An 8,042-nucleotide genomic window follows, 5' to 3' on the forward strand; every position below is an offset into this window, starting at 1 on the left:
TGGCCAATTTCTACTTCTGCCAATTGAGGGCAGTGTTGGGGACAACTCAAACTAGTTTCATATGGCATGTGGCAAAACAAACAATGCTGAAGTTATTACTCATCTGCTGACCGTGTTTCCCTAGCAGTGAAGTATTTATTTATTCTGCACAATAGTCTGACATATTGTGAATTCAGAGTTGTGTTGATTTCTGCAATTTTGATTCTCACAACAGAAGATAAGGTGTTTATCATGTGTTTATCATGGAGCATTGTTTCTAGTCATATGGAGTGGGGCATCAGAATAGGCAGAGTTTGCTTCACATAGAAGAACAGTACGAGGAGCAATTTTATATGTAGGCACTAAATAACAGAACAATGTTAGCTGTTGTTGACAAGTTCCATCATATGGAATCAGTCTGATTTCAATGGAAGGGGGACAAAGAACAGTCTCCACAAATGAGAATCGAGGACAAATTTTCCAACAGTTGTTACACTCCCCAAATCAGTTTGAGTGATGTTTAATGAGCTGGGTGGTTTTTAATACCATATTCAAGTGGACCAGGTAGTCTATCGAGACTTCATTATTACCCCATTTGTGCCATTTACACCATGCTAGGGTCATACGCCACCAACGACAACTGATACAACAAGATGGAGCTACAGTCCACACTTAATGGGAATCACCCTTCCACAATGATACTTGGGAGATTTTATTTTATGCTATAAATTTCATTTTTGTTCCATACTGAAATGCAATTATAAGAAATAATATAATATATCACGTAAATAATATTAATAATTTTATTTGTTTTACGTCCCACTAACTACTTTTATGGTTTTCAGAGATGCCAAGGTGCCGGAATTTAGTTCTGCAGGAGTTCTTTTACGTGCCAGTAAATCTACTGATACGAGACCGACGTATTTGAGCACCTTCAAATACCACCGGACTGAGCCAGAATCGAACCTGCCAAGTTGGGGTCAGAAGGCCAGCACCTCAACCATCTGAACCAAACAGCCCGGCAGTAAATAATATTACATCAGTCTTGGGACTAGTTTCAGCCACTTAGTGGCCATCTTCAGGCAAATAAAAATTAAACAGATTATGTGGTATCTAAAACATATGTATACCAGACACAGACACTGTTGCAGGAATAATTATAACATTAAAATACATATAATACCAAAAATGATGGTTATCATCTTTTTGTCATAATATGATGTCTTTGCGTTGACTTAGGACCTCAGGCAAGGAAGTAAATCTCTATAGAGAAATGTACAGTATATCCAATGTCTGATGTAGAACAAGCACTTGTCAATTTATTTCTTATACTTGGGAGATCTGTTGAGAAGGAAGCCCTACTATTCAGTGTTGACTCAGTTAATGTTACTACAAAGTTTTTCAGTCTGTTGAACACTAATTATAAAATATACTATTAAACAAACAAAGAATGGCATGTTTCATTCCTGAAAGAAAATAATCAAATTCTATCAAATCACACCTTTTTAATATTAAAATTGATGAAGAATATATATTTTTTTACAAGTTGCTTTGTGTCACACCAACACAGATAGGTCTTATGGCGACGATGGGATAGGGAAGTGCTAGAAGTGTGAACAAAGTGCCCGTGGCCTTAAGGTAAAGCCTATGCATTTGCCTGGTATGATGAAAATTGTTTACAAATGTAGAAAAATTTATGTTAAAATTCTGTTTATACCCTTTAATACTTTAATACTTTAAGTTAGTTAGTTAGTTAGTTAGTTAGAACTTATCTTTATGAAGTTGTAATTTTATTATGATAATGCCTGAAAAATATTTATATAAATTTCCTTGGGCGCACATAAAATTTATCTCCCCACCCCATCCTTTTTATAGAATAAACTTATTATGGGAAAAACCAAAATGTGAAATTGAGATTAGCTGCCACTGTAATGTAATTACAGAAATAAAGAAACAAGTAATCAACTTTTATCACATGAGTGATCCTCTTTGCCCAGGGCGATGATCATGTGCTGATCAGAATCCAAATTTGCTTCATAATCTTTTCTGACACCTGTTCACTTCCAGAAATTAAATGTAGGTAGCATGTCACAAGAAAATACTACTATTAACTTAAATATGAATTTAATACCAATGAATACCCATATAAATTTAGAAATCCCCCCCCCCCCCACACACACACACACAAAACAATTCTTCCTCACAACTTCCATCAATATTCTAAGGAAATAACCATCACTGACAAAAAACACTATACACACAACAATAATCACTTCACTTCTAATTGATATAATTAAGTACATACCTCTGTTTACATTCCTTATGGCACTCACACATCACATATATTAATAAAACTGAATTCTATTTTATGAGGACTAGGTATCACAACCTGCCTCAATGTCTGATCACACCAATTTACTTAGTGTGATCCCTAAGCTCAGGTTGTCACATGTATTCTTTCCTCTTGCATCTAGGATCCTGCAGTTCACCACCAGCGTCTATTGGAGTTGAACAATTGATTCGTCCCAGCTACCAGATGTCATTTAAACCGACCAAGCAAGTTGGCCACACAGTTAGGGTCACGCAGCTGTGAGCTTGCATTCGGGAGATAGTGGGTTTGAATCCCACCGTTGGCAGCCCTGGAGACTGTTTTCCATGGTTTCTCATTTTCACACCAGGCTGTTGGTGCTGTACCTTAATTAAGTTCATGGCCACTATCTTCCCAATCCTTGCCCTTTCTTATCCTTCCATCATCATGTTAGTGCGATGTTAAACAAGTAGCAAAAATATAAATAAAAAATAAATCATATATCAGAATTTACACTTCATTGGGCTGTGCTAACCCAGATGACCCCACAGCACAACCGAAGACGTAACTTTCATTCTCACAATCAACTTCTCATAATATCAGAATAAGTGTCTCTGTAACTTGTAACATAGAATAACCTCTTCCAATTAAGTTCACATAAGAACAGTTTCATAATCAGCTTCACATACCAACAGTGTCTGAATAACTTCACTACAAAAAAGTCTTGGAATTATCTCCATATAATAACATTTAAAAACATTAGAATCATAGAATGATCACTTCATACAAGAACAGTGTCAGAAAAATGTCTTTGAATAAGCAAAATTTCAGAATAAGTCCTCACATAGGAACAGTCTTAGAATATGTGTTACAAGTCAAAAGTAGAATCAAGATAGAACATCTCTTGCTCGTGCAAGCTCATAATTACATGATAACTACATGGTGGTTGCATCCCCAAAAGTCACCTGGTAGACACGCTCTCCACAACTTATCTACTAGCATTTACCAGTCGATAAGGTCTTGTTCAAAATATGAACATTCCCCATGTCCTTATTGGCCATTGAGATGCTAAAGCGCTTAGCGCTATTGTCTTGTTTCCCATTATTTCAGTAGTGTGTGGCCTATGAAGAGGCCTGGTACAGGTCTTTCAAGTTGACTCTGTATAGGCCACCTACACATGTATGAAGTTGGGGCCCTGCCTATGATGAATTCTAATGATGAAGATAGCACACACACCCATCCCCCAAGCATTGGAATTAACCAATGAAGATTAAAATCCCCAACCCAGCTGAGAATCAAAACCAGAGCCCCCTGAACCAAAGACCAGTATGCTAACCATTTAGTCATGGAGCTAGACTTATTTCTCATGCCACCCAGGTTTCTGAACTATGTGATGCATCTGATTTTAACTGTCTCGATTTAGCCAATACTTTCCCAAGTTACACAATCTTGAGCAGTATTCAGTACCATGCCACTAATATGGAGTTCCAGTAAAGGTAATGAATTTTTTTTTGCTAGGGGCTTTACGTCGCACTGAGGTAAAGAATTATACACAACATAATATGCAGTACGTTCTACCTTAATTCTTAATTATAAAACATGCTTATGATACTTCAGTATTACATAATAACTAGGGCCCAGATTTTTAGGTGGCATAAACCTTCACTTTAGGTTTCTTGTATGCTTAACCCTGACAGTAACACGTCTATAAATATCGCTTTAGTTACACCACACTTCTCTAAGACTTGCCACTCAAAGCCTATTATTTAAAGTTACGTTAAAGTTACCAGACGGAATGAACAAGGAATAGAGGTGGTGGAGGGGATAACTCTCCCCTCCTTATGAGGACTAGATGTCATTCATTCGCACAAGACGTCAGAAAATCATATGGTGTAACTGTCACGGTTAAAATAGGTTTTGCTTCCAGGATCAATACAGGCAGCAATACTTTTCTGTTTTCGTAGTTCTGTAAAATTTATTTATGTACTTATTTCATGAAAGTTTACATTGTCATATTCATAAAAATACACAGAGAATACACTTTACTGTTTCCTTTGTAAGTTTTTTTTTTAATTGCAGTAAATAACAACATACATACCCAAATTGTCTGTCATAAATGATTTCCTGTTGTCATGTAACACATTCTTATATGACCAAAAAGTTCTTTCAACGGAACATGACGTCATTGGAGTGTAGTACATAGATGTTAATGCATCAGGTTGTAGGGGTAATTTTCCTGAATACTTTTCTCCCTGTAATACTGAGTTGATGACTTTCATTTCTTCAAAACCAAGATTGCGTTGAAGAATCTTCTGCAGCTTTGAAAAACATGCCACTCCCAATAACCCAGGTATTTCTCTTCTGGAAACATTGCCAATGATATCCAGGGAATCTTTGAGTGGCATGGTTGCACTTTCCAACTGGAGAATAGCTTCTGGTATAAAACAAAAATGTGTCTTAATATATGCTAGGGAAGTGACAAAGGTTGGGCACTCGAGTGATTTCTTGGTCTTGGCAATGCAGGAAGCTTCTGTTTCACCCACATCATTGACAGCATTTTTAATTCCTTCTAGGTGCTCAGCATAGTAAATAGCAGCAGACAGCCAAGTTCCCCAGCGGGTAAGTATCGACTCAGGTGGAAGAGGTGTTGTTGGTAGTTTCTCTTTAAACAACTGTATACGTGTTGGGGCTTTTAAGAAAACTTTTTTGACTGAAGAAATCATGCTGTTCACATCACTGAAGTTGCTCCTAATCTCCTCTGCAAGGCGTTGCAGGCCGTGGGCCAAGCACGTTACGTGTAGCATGCTCAGGTAGAAGGACTGTAGAACCTCCCCTGCCTTCAACATGTAGGCAGCACTGTCTGTCACTAACAAAAGGAACTTACTGTCTTGATTCTCTGCTGGCCACAATATGTGTAAAGCATCCATCACGGTGCAGGCTATTGTGCTGTTGTTAGTTTGTTCTATTTATTTACAAAGAATTAGATGAGGGTTACCTGGTTCATTTTGATCCAGCTTATCTACTACCACATTCACAATGAAGCGATTGCAACTGTCAGATGTTTCATCGACAGAACACCAAATATAGTGATTGCCTATATCTTCTCTTATTTCATCTAATATCTTCTGGTAATCAGGATGCAAGTAATTCTTCCTTGAAGTGGATTCATTAGGTATACTGCGGCCGCTGATGTCTCCTAAGAATGTTTTCATGGTCAGGTTACTTAGCACATTCCTTGGAATGTTTGCAGATACCAACGCCTGACATAGGTGAAAGTTAAAGTTATCTTCAGGCCTGTCAACTGTGGAAGAAATAAACATTTGCTTACTGTTGCTGCTGGACTTATTTCTTCTCGCTACACTAGCCATGTGAGCAGCTGCAGATTTATGTTCTGGTAATGTCCCCGGATACTTTGAATTGTACTTTATTATTATTATTATTATTATTATTATTATTATTATTATTATTATTATTATTATTATTATTATTATTATTATTATTATTATTTTGGAACTGACACAAAAACTATTTTCAAATGTTCCTGATATTTAGCCAACAACTTTTCCCCCCACACATATTTGGAAACACCATTTTAGAATTTTATCATACTTCTTACTTTCTATGTGAAAATTTCGCATGCTATAACCATTATCGTAAGATGACAGTTCATTCCTACACTAAAGCATGGGGAAACTTGCTACATGCTGAGCCCACTATATACGGTCTGCAGTTTCCTGTATTACATCATAGTCATAATCATTTACCTGATCACTTAACCCACACTGTTTAGTGACATTGGCTTCAAAATTGCACTTCATCACATCATTATGAGTCAATAGAAAATATGCAATGTCTGATCCACATTTGCTGTCATTATTAATTTTTGCTTACAATAGAGGTCCTTCTGTATCTAATGATTGCAATATTTGTGTCATAAACTTGTGAATTGGGTACGGTATAAAATAAGTAGATTTAGTTCATTTAACTTTCCTTTTAATATTTACTATGTTTTATTAATGTTGCAAAAGCGTAATTTACAGTATAATATTAAAATGAAATATTACCATTTTAAGCAGGTAATCAGAGTGAAACATGTCGTATGACCTCAGTGCTGTATCTTGAAAACTAGAGCTGGTAGCAGAAAACTGGAGTAATTCTTAAAATCAGCGGGCCAGATATACCCAGAAATAGGTTTAACATTCAAGGCACCAATCTGTGTGTTGGCTGGTGTAATATGCTTGTAGTACCAATTTTTGGATGTGTTTTATATTACCTTTTAACTGTCCGTTGGGTGTAATAATGAAACGAACGTGATCTGCTGCAAGGTATTTGACAGATACACATGCATATTTCAGTGTGATATCTAGTGATTTGGAATATTTATTGAAGAAATTTTATGTACAGTATTTGCAACTCAAAACAAGAATATTACAGGAAACACAATTTTTAGCAGAATTAACATGTACATCTGTAGGGTTAATTCAAATCTGAAGTTTACTGGCAAGTAGTGATTATTTTGTTCTAAAATACAGAATAACTGTTAAGTTAGATACATATTATATCCACACAACTTAGAATAAAAAACTCTAGTAACAATTAGCAGTTTACAATGGCATACATAAATAGGCACAAGCGGTAGAACACGAGCAGACGCAGTGTATCTGGCAGGAATGGAGATATCACTGAGACACATGTACAAACTGTTTCCTAGCAGAGATAACACTGAAGGGTAGAAGAGGGGAAAGGAAACAGGTGCTGGAAGAGTCATCTTGGCCTCTTCTCCCACCACAACTCTGCAGTCATAAAACAGACGTGGTATCTGTCAGATAGATGTAACCTAAAAACTTTCCAGTCTGTCGAACACAGAGTTCAATATAAATATTACGTTGTTATATACCTGTAAAAAAAACATACTGTTAAACAAGGAATAAAAATACTCACTTTTTAACAGCTGTGTATTCACAGTATGGAATGATAATGTGAGGTGCTCAGGCATCATGGTCCTGAGAATACTGAAAAACAAAATACCGAGCAAATTGCCTACATGAATTCCAGTTTATGTACCATTCGGCTTGGAGATGATGTGTTTGAAACTTGCTGTCAGCAATCTTAAATAATTTTCCATTGTTTCCTATTTCATATCAGCTAAGTGTAGGGGCTATATCTTTAATTAAAGCAATATCTTCTACCTTCCCATTCCTATCCTTTTCCATCCATTGTTACATACCTGCACGTATTTGCGCAACGTCAAACCAACCAACCAACCAACCAACCAACCAACCAACCAACCAACCAACCAACCAACCAACCAACCAACCAACCAACCAACCAACCAACCAACCAACCAACCAACCAACCAACCAACCAACCAACCAACCAACCAACCAACCAACCAACCAACCAACCAACCAACCAACCAACCAACCAACCAACCAACCAACCAACCAACCAACCAACCAACCAACCAACCAACCAACCAACCAACCAACCAACCAACCAACCAACCAACCAACCAACCAACCAACCAACCAACCAACCAACCAACCAACCAACCAACCAACCAACCAACCAACCAACCAACCAACCAACCAACCAACCAACCAACCAACCAACCAACCAACCAACCAACCAACCAACCAACCAACCAACCAACCAACCAACCAACCAACCAACCAACCAACCAACCAACCAACCAACCAACCAACCAACCAACCAACCAACCAACCAACCAACCAACCAACCAACCAACCAACCA

General features: G+C 37.3%; 1 protein-coding gene across 1 annotated transcript in view; it reads right to left on the reverse strand.

Annotated features, from left to right (window-relative positions):
- Ptp36E (protein tyrosine phosphatase 36E) overlaps positions 1-8,042 on the reverse strand; it is an 862,119-nt gene that overhangs the window by 22,165 nt on the left and 831,912 nt on the right. The window lies entirely within an intron of this gene.

The sequence above is a fragment of the Anabrus simplex genome, chromosome 5, assembly GCF_040414725.1.
Source record: "Anabrus simplex isolate iqAnaSimp1 chromosome 5, ASM4041472v1, whole genome shotgun sequence".
Lineage (NCBI taxonomy): Eukaryota > Metazoa > Arthropoda > Insecta > Orthoptera > Tettigoniidae > Anabrus > Anabrus simplex.